The 18,455-nt window shown below is 47.9% G+C and overlaps 2 long non-coding RNA genes across 4 annotated transcripts in view; both read left to right on the top strand.

Moving 5' to 3' along the window:
• Positions 1-1,563, top strand: part of LOC119087448 — a 35,092-nt gene extending 33,529 nt beyond the window's left edge. For both annotated transcript variants that reach the window (XR_005090903.1, XR_005090902.1), the window contains one exon: positions 1,121-1,563. This is a non-coding gene — a long non-coding RNA (uncharacterized LOC119087448). The remainder of the gene's footprint in view (positions 1-1,120) is intronic.
• A 1,758-nt stretch (positions 1,564-3,321) lies between these two features.
• The window catches only part of LOC119087449, a 28,290-nt gene continuing 13,156 nt past the window's right edge, over positions 3,322-18,455 (top strand). Inside the window, exon 1 of one of the 2 annotated variants that reach the window (XR_005090905.1) lies at positions 3,322-3,580. This is a non-coding gene — a long non-coding RNA (uncharacterized LOC119087449). Of the gene's footprint in view, positions 3,581-16,604; positions 17,443-18,455 lie in introns of those variants that run through there. The other variant, XR_005090904.1, reaches the window with a different exon arrangement.

The following is an 18,455-nucleotide window of genomic DNA, read 5'->3' as shown; positions in this document are numbered from 1 at the left end:
TTCCATGCAAGGCCAGTCATCAGCTCCAGAGCAAGCCCCGCTTGGACTTCTTGCTGATAGCTTTTTTTCTTAGAGAAGGATGTATATGTGACTCAAAGAGGCACCCGCTGAGCATTGAAGCTGTGTAGTGCTCTGAAGCCCTGGTGTGGGACCTCTCTAGATAAGCCTAACTAACGGAGGGGGGGGGGGGGGGGAGCTGAGAGCTGTTAGCAGAGCAAAGGAATTCTAGTTCTGTTTGAGACACTCAGAGTTGCATTTCCGCAAAACTCTGACACTGTGGTGTTTGGTTGATTGCCATTATGTGGAGCAGGGGTCACATTGACTTGTGGGAATCATGTGGCAATCCTTAAAATGTCCAGAATTACTCAATAGGAGAGGTACTTGGGAGTGGAATGGAAGAGAACTCTTTCAGATGGGACCTCAGTTAGCTGGAGGTCCAGGATAATGGGGCTCTCGTTTGTACTCCGGGATATTTGGATTGTTATGTCTGTTGTTTCATAGCTCTCTTGTATGTTGCTTGCTGCTCAGAAACATTCTTTAGACCGGGCGTTGGTGGCGCACGCCTTTAATCCCAGCACTCGGGAGGCAGAGTCAGGCGGATCTCTGTGAGTTCGAGGCCAGCCTGGGCTACCAAGTGAGCTCCAGGAAAGGCGCAAAGCTAGACAGAGAAACCCTGTCTCGAAAAAACAAAAAAAAAAAAAAAAAGAAAGAAAGAAAGAAACATTCTTTAGGACAGTGGTTCTCAACTTTCCTAATGCTGCGACCCTTTAATATAGTTCTCATGTTGTGGTGACCCCTAACCATAAATGATTTCATTACCACTTCATAACTATAATTTTATTACTGTTGTGAGTCACAATGTAAATATTCAATATGCAACCCTGGTGAAAGGGTCATTCAACCCCCAAGGGTTGAGAACTGCTGCTTTAGAGCCAAGTTTCCTAAGGCCCTTGTTACAGTTTGAACGTGAAATGTCCCTCACAGATGTGTTTGTTTGAATATTTTGTCTCCAGCTCCTAGTGCTGTTGTGTTGAACCTTTGGGAGGTGGGGACTAGCTAGAGGTGTATATCTGAAGGGCTAAATTTGAAGTTTATAGCCTGCCCCCACTTCCTGTCCCAGTTCTGTTTCCTGGTCTGCAGAGATGTGAACAAACAGCCTCACACTCCACCGCCACCAACTCCAGCTGCTCCGACAGCCACGTTCCTCAGCACGGTGGACGGTCACCTCCAACTGTGAACCGAGATGAGTTCTTCCTCCCTCAGGTTGCTTTTGGTCAGCTTTTTGGTTAGAGTAACAAGGAAATCAATCAATACAACCATTAAAAATGTAATAATCACTAAAGGCCGTGTCAGTGGTATTTCAGAATGACCTGGACCTGATGACTATTCCCCTGAGCTTAGCTGAGACTCAGTAAATGTGTGCTGGGCCACAGAAGAGGTAGATATACTCGGGGACACTTAGGAGTCTGTTAATCATGCTGTTAAATGCATTTTTTATTTTTTTAAATAGAGTTTAAAATAATGTCTGTCATAGTAGGAACTCAATAAATAATTGTTCAACTATTTGAGTTAAGTTCTTTCCTGACAATACCCATCATAAGTGCTGATTCTTCTGGGGTCGCTACTGTTTTCTGTGTAGGATAATTTAGTCTCCATGTAGGGAATTAAGGCTGGTAAAGTTCAAGACCTCTTACTGACAAGGCATGTCTTTGGAGAGTCTTCAAGAGGCTCTTGCCTCATTGAAGCCTCTTTCAGATAGTCAAAGCATGGGTCTCAGAGGTGAGAGATGAAGGTCCAGAAGCCTGCTGGGACCCCACTTTGTGTGTGTGTGTGTGTGTATGTGTTTGTGTGTGTGTGTTTGTGTGTGTGTGTAGGCCAGAGGTTGACATCAGATGTCTTCCTCAGATGCTCTCCATATTATTTTTTGAGATAGTCTCGTACTGAACCAGGAGCTCACCAATTTGACTAGATTGGCTTGGGGTCCCCCTGGCTTCACTGCCCCAGAATTGAAATCACATACCACTACCACTACATCCAACTTCTTTGTGGGCTGTGGGACCAAACACAGGTCTTCATGCTAGTGTGACATGCACTTTACCAACTGAACCCCACTTTTATGAGTCAGGTGGTGACTGGTAGTAGTGGTTGCGTGGGTGGGGGTGGAGGGGAGGCCACTCCTTTCAGGTTGAGATAGCTGTAGAGCCTTTCTGGTTGCCCAGGTTATGAGGACAGGGTTTGGAGTTAAATAATTTGGATTTAAATCTTTGCTGTTTTTGGCTTTGTGACAGTGGGCATTTAAAAAAATCTTCAAGCCTTATTTTTTAGTTCTTTTTAAAAAATAGCTTCTTTTTTGTTGTTGTTGTTACTTTTATCTTACTTACTCCACCCTATCCCATTCTCCTGTTTCCTCTTCTGGTGTCTTTCCTCTTCTTAAATAACTCCCTTCTGCTTTCAATTCTTTAAAAAAAAGTCTAGATTCTATATATTAGAAGAAAATGTGATATTTTTTCTTTCTGCACCTGGATTATTTCATTTAATGCGAAGATCTCCAGTTCTTCTCCTCTCCCTTCAAATAACATACTTTTGATTTTCTTTGTGGCTGTATAACATCGCACTGTGTACATATCCCATATTTTCTTTAATCATCTGTTGATGGGCCTCTAGGTTGATTCCATCACTTGTTCAAGCTCTGTCTTTCACATCTGTTAGATGGATGTTTATGTCGTCTGCTCTCAGTGAGTTGTCGTGAGAATGAATTGATAAAGCATGGAACAGGCTTAGTTCAATGATCGGCATATAGAAAGCATTCAGTAAGTGCCAGTAATAATAGTAATTCAGTCAATAACACTAATAGCTATTTCAAATCTCTAACAGTGTCATGCTTTCTTCACTTTCTGTGTGTTCTGTAAGTGAGGTGTCAAGATTGTTTTCATTCTATTGAGAGGAGGAAGGAGCTTGGAGAGGTAGAAAAGATTCGACCCAGCTATGTAAATGGGGCGCGCGGGGTGGGGTGGGGGAGCCAACGGGTCCAGTTCTCTGACCCCGAGCTTTTATTTCCCATGGCTCATGTCATGGGAGCCTTAGGAATAGTTGGGTCATCTAGCCCAAGCCAGGAGACTCTAGGGAGACAGCACATTCTCATCATCTTAGCCACAGCGCTCCCTTGACCCCGTGTGTGTGTGTGTGTGTGTGTGTGTGTGTGTGTGTGTCTGTGTGTGTGTGTATGTGTGTGTGTGTGTCTGTGTCTGTGTCTGTGTATGTGTATGTGTGTGTGTATCTGTGTCTGTGTATGTGTATGTGTGTGTGTCTGTGTATGTGTGTGTGTGTCTGTGTGTGTGTGTGTGTGTGTGTTTTGAAGGGTGAGGATCAAAGGGTGATCAAAGCACCCAAGAATCTCCTAGTCACAAAAGGCCTTTTTTCCCCTGCCATTTTAACACCAGTGTGAAGCCATTCTCCTAGATCAGTCTTTGAGAAAGTCAGATGCAGTGAAAGTGAATTCAAGTCAAAGAGGCACACATTCTGTGCGCGTGGGTCCCCCTCCCAGCCTTCAGCCTGACTCAAGACTTGGATGAAATCGGAGGTCAGAATACTTAGTTGGATTTTCGTTCTTACGGGTCTGTTTTGTTTCTTTGCTCTTGAATTCACCGCAGCCTCAGTGTTGGGACTACAAGCGTGTGCTGGGACACAGGGCTCCGTTTTCTGTCTCTTTGTGACTGAATGACCCCTTCTACCCCCGGTTCTCAGTTTCACTATGTGTGGACCTGCTCTGGCTTGATACTCTATAACTCAATGCTGCACCCACATTTCCCACCTTTGGGGGGAAGGAGGGAATGACTGGGGGTTGTAGCATCAATCTCCTCTCTGGGATGGTTCCTCTGAGTTCTATATTTCTTGCCCATAGTGACCAGGGAATTTTCCCTTATTGATTGCTTTCTGTAATCGAGCTTAACAAATAGAAGTTCCCTCAAATGATTCTTCCAACTAAACTGATAGAAAGCTAACCTTGTTATATTTATTGACAGAACATTGAAATAAATATTATAGGTCTAGAGGGAATGTTTCAGCTCATTGATTTTTTTAAGGAAATAATAAATGGAGCCTATTCCCTTTGGCATATTATGCTGGGAATAATCTGAAAAAATGCTTAGCTTGTTCAACACAGGGCTTAGAAGCTCTCCCTCCACTCCCGGCGGAGCAAGGGCCCGGTGCATAAATCTGCTCTGGCCCAGACAATCAATTTTCAATTTTAATTATTTTCAAAACTCGTTTATTATTTGCTTGTTCAGTGAGTTGGGAGCTTTCCCTTTTAGTGAGTTTACAGCCACAGTGGTCAGGCCTCTGGCTTGGATCTGAATGACTGCGATTTCTTCCTTCCCTGGCACAAGGGACAGGGACTTTTGCTCGTCTGCCAACTCTGGACCATGAGCCAAAGCCAGCACACTTCCTGTTCTTATAAATAAAGTTTTATTGGAACTCATGTAAAAGCCAGGCACAACAGTGTGGCACCCGTAAACTCAGTATTGAGGGTGTGGAAATAGATGGCTTCCTAGGGTTTGCTGGCCAGCTAGTCTAACTGAAACAGCCAGCGCCAGGTTCCGTGTAAGAAGAAATGTGGGGAGCAATAGAGGAAGACTCTTAGTGTTGACTCCTGGCTCCCTCACATACATGCATGGGCAAGTGCACCTACACATACATGTGCAAATACCACACACACAGACACAGACAGACAGACACCCACACACAGACACACACACACACACACACACACACACTCACCCCACTAAAGTAGAGCCTTTGCTGCCCCTTCTCCATTTCTTCCCTTCCAACACTCAGAGGGTTATAATTACTTTCTCCATCGTTCAGTGTATCATCCCACAATCATTTCTTCCTTCGCTCTTCCATGCTGGTGGAGGTTTTGGCACCTGGTTTAAGGGGTCCCTTTCTTGGGTGGTCTTCATTCATGCTGTGGATATGACTGGGTAACTAGAATAACTTGCATGGTCATTAGCAGCCCTTTTGGGGGAGTGAACTTAAGCCATGTTATAGACTCATGTCCAAGCAAAGGTTTGGGTTACTCAACAATCATTCTTGGACCATTTGTCCTCTCTGGCTATTGCCATATCTTTGACCTTCTATCATGACCAGAATGACTGAGTTTCTGCTCCACCATTGTGCCTGTGTTCTTTCCTTACACCCATCCCTCAATCCAATCTAATCCAGTGTCTATCTAGAGCCCGTCACTGAGCTGGCTCTTAAGTCCTTGTGCCTCCCAAAGCAAGGACAGTGCTCTCAGATCTCCCTGTCTCCCTGAAAGGCAGTGCACCCCAGCCACATGCTCTCTGCTCCCTCCCCATCTTCCTGGACCCTGGGCTGCTATGATGATTAGTTGTCATGGTCAAGGTGACTACATTTGCAAAGACTTAGAAGATACAGCTCTTGGTGTGCCTGTGAGAGTGTTTCCAGAGAGGATTAACTGGGGCGGGGGGGAGACCATTTTGAAGAGCTGGCACTATTCCGTGGGCTGGGGGGTCCTGGACTAGATAAAAAAGAAGAGCAGGAGAAGGTGAGTTGAGCATTAGCTTTCATTTCTCTTGCTTCCTGACTGTGGATGCAGTGTGACCAGCCACTTCATGCTCCTGTCACCGTGCCTTCCTACCAGAAAACCATGTGGACTGTATCCCCTCAAACTGTGAGCTTGCTTTAATTGCTTTTATCACAACAAGAACAGTAATTTGCACAGGGTCCCTTTCTAGTCCTGCTATATCTGTCCAGTTAAATTTAGGGGTACCTTTGCAGCCATCTGAGCCCCTTTTCTTATCACAGGTAGAGGAAGGTCACAGCCCATTTATTCTCCCACATTTCCTCCAATATCAACCAGAAGCCAGATCTCCTTCCCGAACTCCTAAATATATGTCACAGTGTCCACGTTACTCATTGAACTCATTATTGGCCCCACCCCACAAATGCCCACCGAGCTGTTCAGACCCCGGGCTTCTTCTGTCTCCCCTACTCTCTGTAACTGGCCTCTGGATTCCAGTTCTTACACCATCTCTCGATTTCCATCCCACTCTTAATGCAGATGCCTTCCTATGTGCCCTGATCATCTCTCACTTGGATAACTGATTAATTAATTAATTTGACAACTGTTTATTGTGTGTTACTCTGAGCTGCTACTCACTGGGGAAAATAATATTGAACGAGGCAGACCATGTCTCAGCTTTCAGAGGCTTGGATTCTCCATCGACAAAAAGGCAAATATTTAATTAAGATCATTTCTGATAGACTTGTGGGGAAACTAAACGTGAGCGACAGGGGTGTAAGTGACCAGAGGTGGGCTCCTGAGGGTCAGCAGGGACTCTCTGAGGAGGGGACATTTTAGCTGAGACCCACGTGACAAGAAGCAGCCTTGTAGGATGTTTCAAGGAGAGGAAGCAGTTGGTGATACATGAGGTGGGGGTGAGCTTGCTTACTCAGGGAGTGTGAAGTGACTGTTCGTGACCTCTGGCCCGTGATGTGCAGGGCTGGGGGGTGGCCAGTAGATCATGCATTTCAAGAGGTGAGGGCCAGCAGGGGCGCAGCAGTTTATATTTAATTGTAAGGTGACAAGAAGCCTTTGGGAGCATGTCACGTTATTTTCTTTGACAATGATATACAGGGTCTCCTTATGCAGCCCTAGTTGTTCTGGAACTTGCTATGTAGACCAGGTCTCAAATTCACAAGAGATCTACCTGCCTCCGCCTCCCCAATGATGGGATTAAAGGCGTATGCCACCAGGCCCAGCTACACAATATGTTTTGATCGTATCCACTTACAAAATTCCTACCTATTCCTCTGCATAACTGTAACATATCACCTTCCTGCCTTCCTATTCCCTCCTTTAAAAACAAACAAGCAACAAACAACCCAGCGACCTTATCTAGTGCTGGGATGTCGACTCATCTTGTGCAGGTCACTATAGCTGCGGTGCGTCCATGAACGCGACAGCCATGTCACATCCAGAAGGGCGTGTGGATTCTGGTGTATGCCTTGGGAAGCTCACTGTGGCTGCTGTGTGGGGAACAGGTGGTCAGAGCTTGCATGTGGAGGCAGGGGCATGGAGTCCAGTGCATCTGGTGACTAGGATGAGGATGGTAGAAAGGGGGCAGGAAGGGTGTGGAGGGACGGGGCTTGTTGGGAGGTAGCATCAGCTGGTTTATTGATGGAGGGAATAGGTGCGGGTTGGGGATCACAGAGAGAGAGACTTCAGTTAAAGTCTGTCCTTCCTCACTCTCTGTGCTTCCTTCCTGGAGAAGAGCTTCATGTCCTCCCATGCCCTTGCTCTGGCAGTCTGTTATAGAGGCAGCCTGGCCTGGGGTGTGCCGCTGGCTGGGCCCCATCATGAACTGAGCCATTCAGGAGGGGTCAAGTCACCTCCCTAGCCTTATCTGTTGCCCTGTGATAGCCCATCAGTAAGTGCTCCTATAAAGTCTCCAAGGCTGAGAGGCGACACCGTGTTCTCCGGGCTGGACCCTTTCTTAGCCTAGCTGAGTTCTAGTTGTCTCTAGGCAGGAAGAGCAGTGGGATCAATCAGATGGTCTGGGCAGACGGTCCCGTATGGGGAGCTTGTTAAGCTGTGTGACCCTGGGCAATTCATTTCACATCTTTGGACTTCACTTTCTTCCCTGCAAGTGGGCAAATTAGTTCCATTGCTCTGGGCTGTGAAGGCTTCGTACCAAGACCAGTGCTCAGGCCCATGGGAATGAGGGCCATATTCCTCTGGAGGCCAGAGGAGAAAAGAATTCCACTTTTGCAGAAAACAGCAAATCCTCCATGGGTAGGGTGGAGGAGAGTGGTTTTCCAGAATCTTCTAGCTATTGTTCTCCTGTGACCCATTCAGTGAGCAGAGATCTGGCAGAGTTCTACCCTCAGGGACCAGACAGAAAACCAGTGAGATGGGCCTTGTGGAGAAGATGGTCCCATGAAGGGTGTGTATGTTCCTGTGTGCGTGCATGCGTGTGTGCGTGCGTGTGTGCGTGTGCATGCTTGTGTGCACGTGTGCGTGTGTATGTGTGCACTGTGTGCACGCGTGTGCGTGTGCGCGTGCATAAGACAGCTGTGGCAGGTCCAGCCATGGCTGACACACTGTAGGAGTTAAGCTTGATATTGCTAGACCTTCTGAGTTTTTAAGAGAAGTCAAAAATCTGGAATTTTATGTGATATCTCCTGAATTTTGCATGCTGGCAACTAAAGTCAATTAAAACAAAAATACCATCTTGGGCCAAACAAAGCTGCAGGATGCATTTGGCCTGCGGGTGGCCAGTTTGGGATGCCTGATATGGAATCACAGAGGGACCCAGGAATAGTCACAATCTAACAATAGCCAGGTGCACCAGCCAATAAAAAGCGCAAGGAATCGTCGAAGTTTAATGCCCATGTCTTCCGGCCAGGGATGCTCACATCTGCAGAGGATAGACCTGATGGCACCTGGGTGTTTCCACCCCAGATGCTGAATTCTCTCCAGTGCCGGGTAGCAAGAGTTAGCCAGCTGATGGTTGGAGACAGACGATGCTGTACCTTTTGTCGCTGTGTATGCATGACTGTTTATTTCTTCCTGTACTCTGCAAGCTCCTTTAATTAGCATATGAGGTGCAGTCCTGGTTTTGTGTCATGTTAGAAGTTACTTGTAGGTCCGGGGAGACAGCACATTTGGAGTGTGCTGGTGTGAGGAAATGATTCTGGATCTTTAGGACCTAGGAGAAAAGCTGGATGTGGTGGCACACTCTTATAATCTCAGTGTTGGGCAGGAGGAGACAGGCTGATCCCTGGCTTTCACTAGCCAGTCAGTCTAGTCTGGTTGGCGAGCCTCACACTGGTGAGAGAGTTTGTCTGAATAAGTAAGGTGGGTAGCTTCTGGGGGAATGACACCTGAGGTTGACCTCTGGCCATTACACGCACATGTGTGCAACCGCACTCACATGAACATGTATCCTCCACCATGCACAAGTTATTTGCAGTAATACCAGAAAGGGTAAAATAAGTTCCGTGAGTACAAGCAAAGGACCATGGGAGTAGTGGAAGGAAGGTAAAAGATGACAGCCGTCTACCTTTGGGGGACCCCAAGGAGGAGGTGTTTCTGGGTCTCCAGCTAGCAGATGGTAGATTGTGGACTCCTTAGTCTCTATCTAGCCCTGAAATGAGCTGAACGCACAGAAGGAATTGATCCAACGCTGTTATCATCTTCACTGGTGTTCTATTGTTTTAAGGAGGCACCATGACCAAGGCAACTTACAGAAAAAAGCTTTTAGTTAGGGGCTTGCTAATAGTTTCAGAGGGTTCATCCATGATCATCATGGCAGGCAGCAGGCAGACAGCAGACAGGCAGACAGGCAGGCAGCAGGCAGGCAGACAGGCAGCAGACAGGCAGGCAGACAGGCAGCAGGCAGACAGGCAGACAGGCAGCAGGCAGCAGGCAGGCAGGCAGCAGGCAGACAGACAGGCAGCAGGCAGGCAGGCAGACAGGCAGACAGGCAGGCTGCAGGCAGGCAGGCAGACAGGCAGACAGGCAGACAGGCAGGCAGCAGACAGGCAGCAGGCAGACAGGCAGGCAGCAGACAGGCAGGCAGGCAGCAGACAGGCAGCAGGCAGACAGGCAGACAGGCAGGCAGCAGACAGGCAGCAGGCAGACAGGCAGGCAGCAGACAGGCAGGCAGGCAGCAGACAGGCAGCAGGCAGACAGACAGGCAGCAGGCAGACAGGCAGGCAGCAGACAGGCAGGCAGACAGCAGGCAGGCGGCAGGCAGGCAGCAGACAGCAGGCAGATAGACAGGCAGGCAGTAGGCAGACAGACAGGCAGCAGACAGCAGGCAGGCAGCAGGCAGGCAGGCAGGCAGCAGGCAGGTACAGTGTTAGAGCAGTAGCTGAGAACTTACATCTTATCCTCAAGCTAGAGGCAGAGAGGGAGGGAGAGAAAGAAATAGTGAGAGAGACTGGGCCTGATGGAGGCTTTTGAAACCTCAAAGCCCACCTCCCAGTTTCACACCTCCTCCAATAAAGCCACACCTCCTAATATTTCCCCAAAACAGTTTTACCAACTGGGAACCAAGCATTCAACTATATGAGCCTATGGGGGCCATTCTCACTCAAGAAACCACAGGTATATTTTATTTTACTAATTTTGAAAAAAACATTTTGTTGTTTTGTGTATGATTGCTTTACCTGCATGAATGTGTGTGTATGTTCCAGGTTCCTTCAGAGGTTGAAAGAGGGCATTGGATCCCCTGAAACTGGAGTTACTGACAGTCGTGAGCCACCATGTGGGTGCTGGGATTTGAACCCAGCTCCTCTGGAAGAACAACAAGTGCTCTTAGTTGTTGAGCTGTCTCTCCAGCCCTCAAATACAGTTTTAGTACACTCTGCAGAATTAATCTATTTAGATTGGAGGGCAGCCTAGCTACTTCAACTCTAATTAAAGAATTATATTACATCCACATATCCACCCACACCTACATTCAGGAAAACATCTGGAAGGATTTTCACAAAAATGCTGATAGTGGTTGTCGTAGATTGGGTTTGGGATGCCTCTCAAAGTTGGTTTTTAGAGCCAGGCATGGTGGCACACATCTGTGGTCCCAGCACTTGGAAAATGGGAACAGGAGGATCCAGTTCAAGGTTATCCTTGGCTACATAGCAAGTTCCAAACAGTTGAGGCTTCCTGACCATCTCTGTCTCAAAAGAAGTAAAAAGTTATTCTTTAGCCTGGTGCCGGGAGACGGTGTAAAGTTTAAATGGTAGAGCTTGATGGGAGCCTTTAAGTCTCGTGCCACTGAAGAGAGTATTGACCCCAGAGTCATCCTCTCTTTGGTTCCCAGCTTTGAATTGAAGGGTTTTTCTCAGCTGCATGTTCCACACGATTGCTCTGCTTCCTCATAGGCTGAAATACACCGCTCTTCTTTGTAAGTCAATCTGTCACCTTAGGTCTTTGTTACAGCGATGGAAGGCTGACTGATACTGCCTACCTACAAGGATCAGGGATCTGTGTAAGTTTTCTCTTCTTGCTCCTTTTACCTCTACCCCTCTGTGGTTTCTACGGATGTAAATATCAGCATTTTCAAGGGGCGGGGGAAAGGAGTTTACTTTTGAAGACTAAATTTGGAAAATTTTTTGATGTTTTTGTATTTGCTAGTTTTTTTTTTTAATCATAAAGTTAATTTTAAAAATTAAAAGAAGAAAATAAATTGGGAGCGGCAGCAAGAAGGCTCAGCGGGCGAAGGTGCTTGTGGACAAGTCTGGTGAGCTGGATTTGATCTCCAGAACCCGTGTGAGGGTGGAAGGAGAGGACCCGCTCCACAAAGGTGTCCTCTGTCCTCCTCCATGCGTGCACCGGGACACATGTGACCATCTCATCCACACACACGACAGGCAAAATAAAAAATAAAAACAGATTTGGCAAATACAAATTGCTGACAGAGTAAACTAGCATCTGTGTGTCTGTCTGTTTGCCTGCCTGCCTGCCTGCCTACCTTCCTACTTATTTTTAAATTTAGAACCTAAGGCCTTGTTCATGTTAGGTGAGCATTGTGTATACTGACCGAGTCTCTTCACCAGTCCCTTAGTATTTTTTTTTTAATTTAACTTTATTTTATGTGCATTCGTGTGAAGGTGTCAGATCCCCTGGAACTAGAGTTATAGACAGTTGTGAGCTGTCACGTGGGTCCTCTGGACGAACAGTCAGTGAGTGCTCTTAACCACAGAACTATCTCTCCAGCACCCCTTAAATTAGTATTTTAAGAATATGACTGAGGAAATGACTGATGGACATGTGCACTGTTCCCAAATCACTTTTACCCCTCTCTGCCCCTGCAAGGGACAGCCATCTGCTTGATAGCTCTTTGTGGTGAGTGGGACACAGGGTCACAACTCATCAATCCAAGGCCTGTCTCTTTGTCTTACACAGTGAGTTTACCCATGAGATTTAGGACACTTTTACCATAATATTTATTCAGTTTTATGGCTTTAAATATAACACTAACTCCTAATAATCAATATTGATTTAACTATAATATCTTATTTATAGACAGTCCTCTGGTTTGCATATGGACTCAAGCTATAATGGAACAGAAATAAGCCACTCACTCTCCTGGCCCTGGGCCAGCACTGTCAGCCTCTGTGAATGGCTGGGAGGCCAAGATGGAGTTCGCAGTTTGTGATGTTCCCTGATCCCCATCCCCACCAAAATGGCTGCCTCCTCCTGCCAGGCAGTGAGTCACGGGGTGAGGGTGGGGGAGTAGGATGCCTATTCTGAGGGCCTACCGTCAGTCTTGGGCTACAAACATTCCAAATATAGAGACAACCAGTTCTCGGTAGAAATGTGAGAGGAAATGATGCTTTGATGGATAGAGAAATATCCAGATGTAGAAAGGCTAAGGTGAAGCTTGGGAAAACAGAGCCTCGCCCCCACTTCATCCCAAGGAGCTCTGGGGTGGGTCTCTCAAGATGTTATTGTTCTGCCCATCATTAGTGTGCCACAAGCTTCTGGGCAACAAAACCTGTGGCCACCTCTGTAGGTGTGGCCATTGGCCTGGTCACTGTGATCTGGTGCGACACAGGTGTGTGAGGAAGGGAGAAGAAGCCAGCCATTTATCCTGGAGAAATTTATCCAGAGAGACTGGGAAGCCTGGGGTTAAGGAGATAACTTGTGTGCATTTGTCCAGGTACTGTTTCCCCCATTGACTAGGATACAATGTCTGTGGCCCAGAACATGGCCCCTCTCTTTGGAAGTTTCTGAAATCCCCACTGTATTGGATGAGTGTGGTGGAGAGCTGTATTTATATCCCTGCAGACTCTCTGCAGACACACACACAATATTCATTTACACGTCTGAAGACAACTCGAGATCCCCCAAGAAGCCCATGACTTAGGCCTGCCTGATCAAAGCGTCTCTTATCCCTGGTTACAAATTAGGGTGGACCCCAGGACTTTGGGAGGAGCCTGGCTAGTTTTCAATACATGCAAAACAGAGGGTGTTGTGGTTGGAGCTGGTGGTGGTTAGTTTTAACCATCAACTTTCTACAACCTAGGATCGCTGGGGAGAAAGCCTGAAGGAGCGATTGCCTAGATCAGGGTGGAGTGTGGACATGTCTGTCAGGAACTTTCTTGATTCTTAACTGAGGTGGGAAGACCCCGATGTGGGCAGCACCATGTCATGAGCTGGGTCCTGAACTGTAAAAGAGAAAGCTAGGTGAGTAGCAGCCAGAGAGTGAGCAAACACGGATCCATGCCCTTGTCTCTGCTTTTGACTGCGATGTGATGCTTCTCTGCAATAATGGGCTACAACCTAGAATTCCAAGACAAACAGGCCCCCTCCCGCTGTATTGCTTTTCTGTTCCCGGTTGTTTTTATCATTCCAATGGCAGAGATACCAGAATGGAGCTCCTGTAGCCATTTGGCACTGTGTGGCCCGTGAAGAAAACCAAACCGACAGACCAACATAAAAGACATGACCAAGATGAGCTTTGCAAGAGCCCTACTATTTTCTTCATACTTCAAATCCTTTCTTAGAGAATGCTCCCCTACCCCAACTCCATAAGGTCCTAGGCACATGAGACCTTCATTCTTGTTCACAGGTGACTTTATCAAGGTGTGAACACCTACCTAGCCTGGCCAATCAGATTCTTCCTCTTAACACAGGGACTCAATGAGTAGGAGAACAAAGAGTGATACAGGGTAATTGCAGGATTACAATTGTATTTCGGAGTAATAGGACATGGATGCTCTAGCTTGTTCACTGCTCTTGGGACACACTTCTCCTCGTAACAAGCCAGAGAATGAGACCACAAAGAAAGTGTAATTATAATACCAACAGTGTTTTGGGTGCTTACCGATCATAGACCAACCCCGTGTTTAAGGCCTCAGAGCGGCTGTTTCTTCTTCTCTCTCCTGGTTCTGGGGTAAGCTGGACTTGGCTGGGTGGTTCTCACTTGGGTCGCTCCCGATGTTGTAGTCAGATCATGGCTGGGGCTGGTGTTGTGTGGGCGTGCAGCTGGCCTGCATATCCCACTTGGCTGTTATCTGGCCGTTGACACTGGCTCACAACTGCTGCTTTTTGGCAAATAGTGGTTCTGGGCAAGGAACTCTTCTCGAACTGTTTCCAGAGCCTTTCCAGGTGGCCTGGATTTCTGCCGCATGTGCCTGGGTTCTAAGTAGAAATGTCCCCAGAGCAAGAGACTGAGGAGAAGGAATCAAAAATCACCAACTTTCCTCAAAGGCTGGATCTCACGCTATCACGGTGTCATTTCTACCCTCCTGGGACAAGCCATCACAGGCCCAGCTAGATCACATACAGGTGACTGGACCGGAGTGACCACCTGATCAATCTAGACCAATCACTCGGTTGCATCTTAGGCTGGATGGGAGGGATCAGCTGTTCTCTGTGGTGTTTGCTTTTTTTATCAGGCTCCTGGCAACTTTTCCTTTTTCTCTGTCATTGAGAGGCCTGGGCTAAAGTGATTGGGAGAAACGGTGGTTTACAGGGAGGGAAGAGATTGGACAAACAGTCATGATTTCTAATCGCAATGGTTGCTAACCATGTGCAAGGCAGGTCTGTCTCCTTCAGTCCTGGTGAGATTGTAGATGAGAACATGGAGGTGTGGAGAGGATGAAGTGTAAGGGATGCTTCATTGTCAAGCAGTAGAATCTCAAGCTAAAAGAAGTTAAGATGATAAAAGCCCATTGGGGGGGACCAAGAAGTTGAGAACTCCCCACCTACAGGTGTCTTCCCAGTGGGCTGGGGTGATGTCTCAGTTGGTAAAAGGTTTGCTATGTGGGCATGTGGACCCCAGGTCCAATCGCCAAGGCTCCTGTAAAAGCCACTCTGGTGACCTCTGTCCGTAACCCCAGCACTGAAGGGCCTAGAGTGAAGAATCTCTGGGGCTTTCTGACCAGTCATTCTGGCTGAATCTCTGAGTTCCAGACCCCAGATCAAAAAATGAGATGGAGAGAGATGGAGGAAGTTACCCAGTGTTTGCCCATGGTCTCTCCACACATATGCACACATTTTCATATGTGTACACATACACACACACACACACACACACACACACACAGAGAGAGAGAGAGAGAGAGAGAGAGAGAGAGAGAGAGAGAGAGAGAGAGAGAGAGAGAGAGATTCTTCCCAGATTTTCACCCTGTTGTCTTCAGAAGCTGGGTTATGTCTCCTTCCATCTTGGCAAGATGGCTGCAGCAGGTACCAGTGATTGGCTACATCTGAGACACCAGTCATCTGCTCATTGTGCCAGTTTTCTTCTCTTCCTTCCTTCCTTCCTTCCTTCCTTCCTTCCTTCCTTCCTTCCTTCCTTCCTTCCTTCCCTCCCTCCCTCCCTCCCTCCCTCCCTCCCTCCCTCTCTCTCTCTCTCTCTCTCTCTTTCTTTCCCTTCCTTCCTTCCTTTTTTTTTTTTTTTTTTTTTTTGAGACAGGGTCTCGCTGTGTAGCCCTGACTGTCCTAGAACTCTCTATGTAGACCAGGCAGGCCTTGAACTCACAGATATCTGCCTGCCTCTGTCTCCTGCGAGCCAGGGATTAAAGGTGTGTTCCACCTTGCCCCGCTACCTGTTTCTTTTTGAGTGTCCTACAGACTTCCTTCTGTGTCATAGTCCAGACCTGGGATAAACCAAGCACTGACGACAGTATGGTTAAGACTGGTTTAAACTAGTCATAGGTAGCTGTTACTGTCATGCAGCTTGGGGGTGACATCAATCATGCTGCTGTGCCACCTCGCCTGCCCTGGATACTCTACCTACTGAGTCCAAGACAGACGAGAGGGAAGGAAGGAAGATCGGTTCTCCCCCGGTACTGGGGTAATCCACGGCCCGCTGTTCTGGCTGGACGAGGAGCAGATCCCACTGTGCCCCACGTCTGAGATGGCAGTGGCAGATGGGGCCCATTTTGAAGACACCGGCTGGGAGCTGTGCCAGTGAGGAGATACTGTCTCATGAAGCAGGATGGAGTCTTCCCAGCCTGAAGAAGACCTAGCTTCAGGCTGCATTGTCCTCTGGATCACTGAAAGGCTGTTGTAGGCAGAAGAGTGGCCTCTTTACGGGGACCCTGAAAAACAGGGAGGGCCCTCACAGAGGACACAGGAAGCAGTACAACTTCTGGGGTTTACCACCCCCTCTGGAGCTTGAGGAGCTGGGCCCACACCTCATTTCGGTTTTTTTTTTCACCTCACCTCAGTGACTGTCAACCTGGGAAATCACCAGATTGCACATGCAGCCGCCTAAAAATACCCGTTCCCCAAATCCCTGCTGAGGCAGGTCAGAGCATGGCAGAAGGCAGGTCCTCTCTCCTAACACCCTCTTTTCCTTGAGTTCTATGAGTAGGTCTCTGTCTCTCTGTCTCTGTCTGTGTCTCTCTGTCTCTGTCTCTCTCTGTCCTTTTGAGACAGAGTCTCATGTAGCCTAGGCTAGCCTCAAATTCACTATGTAGCCTAGGATGACCTTGATACCGATCCTTCAGAGTGCTGGGATTATGAGTATGCATGGTCACTTCCAGTTTTTTTTTCTTAAGAAATTGTTTATTCATTTTACATATCAATCACAGATCCATCCCCCTCTCTTCCTTCCTCCCACCCCCCATTCCCGGTTTTTGTGCTGCTGAGACCAACCCCAGGGCTCTGCGCGTGCTCAGCAAGCATCCGACCAGCGGAGGATGCTTGACCCTGGGTCTGCTCCCTTAACAAGTGGCCCATACACTGAAGATGGCCTGGATCTCCTTAGCGCCATTGTGGGGCCTCGGGCTTTTTCACATAGTGGCACCATGCCGGGTAGGAATACATCTTGACCTTTGCTGTGTCCCTAGTTCTGTGTGGCCCTGTTCGTGTCATCCAGGCCCAGCCAGCGAGGACAAAGCCCCCTGTCCCCTCTCTGTAGTGTTTCTTGAAGCTTGGCTACTCAGCACCCAATGTCAGTCCCACCTCTTCTTCTTGCTCCAGGGGCACCAAGAAAACCGCAGGGCGCCCTGCTGCCTCTGGCCACCCATGAACGGGACCGTGGCGTCGGTTTAGAAGAGGCAAGCCACTCACTAAGGACCCTGGGCACTCTGGGTGGCATTTCTGACACCACCCGGGAGCGTTTGGGAGGCTCTGACAGCTACTGGTGGGGGCTGGGAGATAGGTAGAAGGAAGGGAAATACATTTTTAAAGATAACCTGGAGGCAAATATAATATTTATACTTATTTATCCTCAGAGCTCACTCGCAAGGCCCCAGACATGTCTAATGAGCAGGAATTGCAAAATGGCCACGAGTCCTACTTGTTTGCCTTTGCAGATTCTCCTAGCAGGCACACGGACCCAGATTTTTCAACTGTGCGACTGCTGCAGGCAAAACGGCTGTAAGGAACACCAGAGCGTGTAGCAAGTGTCTGAGTCCCAGAGGCACGGAACCACAAAACTGCCAACCCAGGAAAATGAGGTGCGCCCGTGCCCTCCCCTTCACAGAACACAGAGCTTCCACACGTACGCCCGAGCTCAGGGTGCTGACATACATATGCACACACACACACATGCTCGTGCTGACGTGCACTGAGATCCTCTGTATCCTCGCGCCTCTTTCACGGTCCTGTGGACACATCCCTGAATAACAATTCCACACATGCTCTCTGATGGGTGCAGTGGGTGCATCCTACGGCAGGATGCGTGATGGCTGCGGTCTTGTTCTGGTCAGGACTCTTACGTGCTCTGGTCATTCTGGACGCATCATAAACATGGCTTCCTGGACCATTGAGATGGCTCAGTGGGTAAGGGTGCTTGTCACCAAGCCTGAGTTCAGTCCCTAAAACTCATGTGGTAGGAAGAGAAAGCCAATTCCTACAAGCTGTCTTTTGACCTCCTCATGTGGCGCGCACACACGCACGCATGCACACATGCATACACTCGCATGCACATGTAAATAAATGAATATAGAAAATAAACAATGTCCTATGTGTATAATGGTCATAAAGAGATTAAAGGGAAGAGAATGCCATAGAATGTCCTATATGGTTAACTTGAACTCCAGTAGCCATGCGGAGCATCTCTATGTACAGTTATACAAATACATCTACAAATACATATGCATATGTTCAAACAGAAAAATATGTGGTTATAAATAAATGTGTGCATATATAAACGCTGCACCACCAGACTGGGGTCTGCCCTGGGTCTTGAGTCCCAGGCTGGGTCAGGCTTGCCCCTGCACCTCCTGAAATGGCCGGTACTCCTTTCTTCAGAGCACTTACATAGTAGTCATCTAAGGGCTGTCTGTGATGCTGGGTTTTCCAGGCTGCAGGGGTGGGAGGGGCTGTGTCTTCTTGGTCAGCGCTTACTAAGAAGGTGCTTAGTAAAGGACAGGTGACTGAAGGCAGGGCCCCTCTCTCCTGCTGCGTGTCCTTTCTGTGTCCTCTGAGCATCCAGTGGGCACCAGGAGGGCCATTCCTTTTAATGCCA

Source organism: Peromyscus leucopus, chromosome 2, assembly GCF_004664715.2.
Source record: "Peromyscus leucopus breed LL Stock chromosome 2, UCI_PerLeu_2.1, whole genome shotgun sequence".
Lineage (NCBI taxonomy): Eukaryota > Metazoa > Chordata > Mammalia > Rodentia > Cricetidae > Peromyscus > Peromyscus leucopus.
The sequence above is the reverse complement of the archived record's forward strand: the minus strand, read 5'-3'. Positions and strand labels throughout refer to the sequence as shown.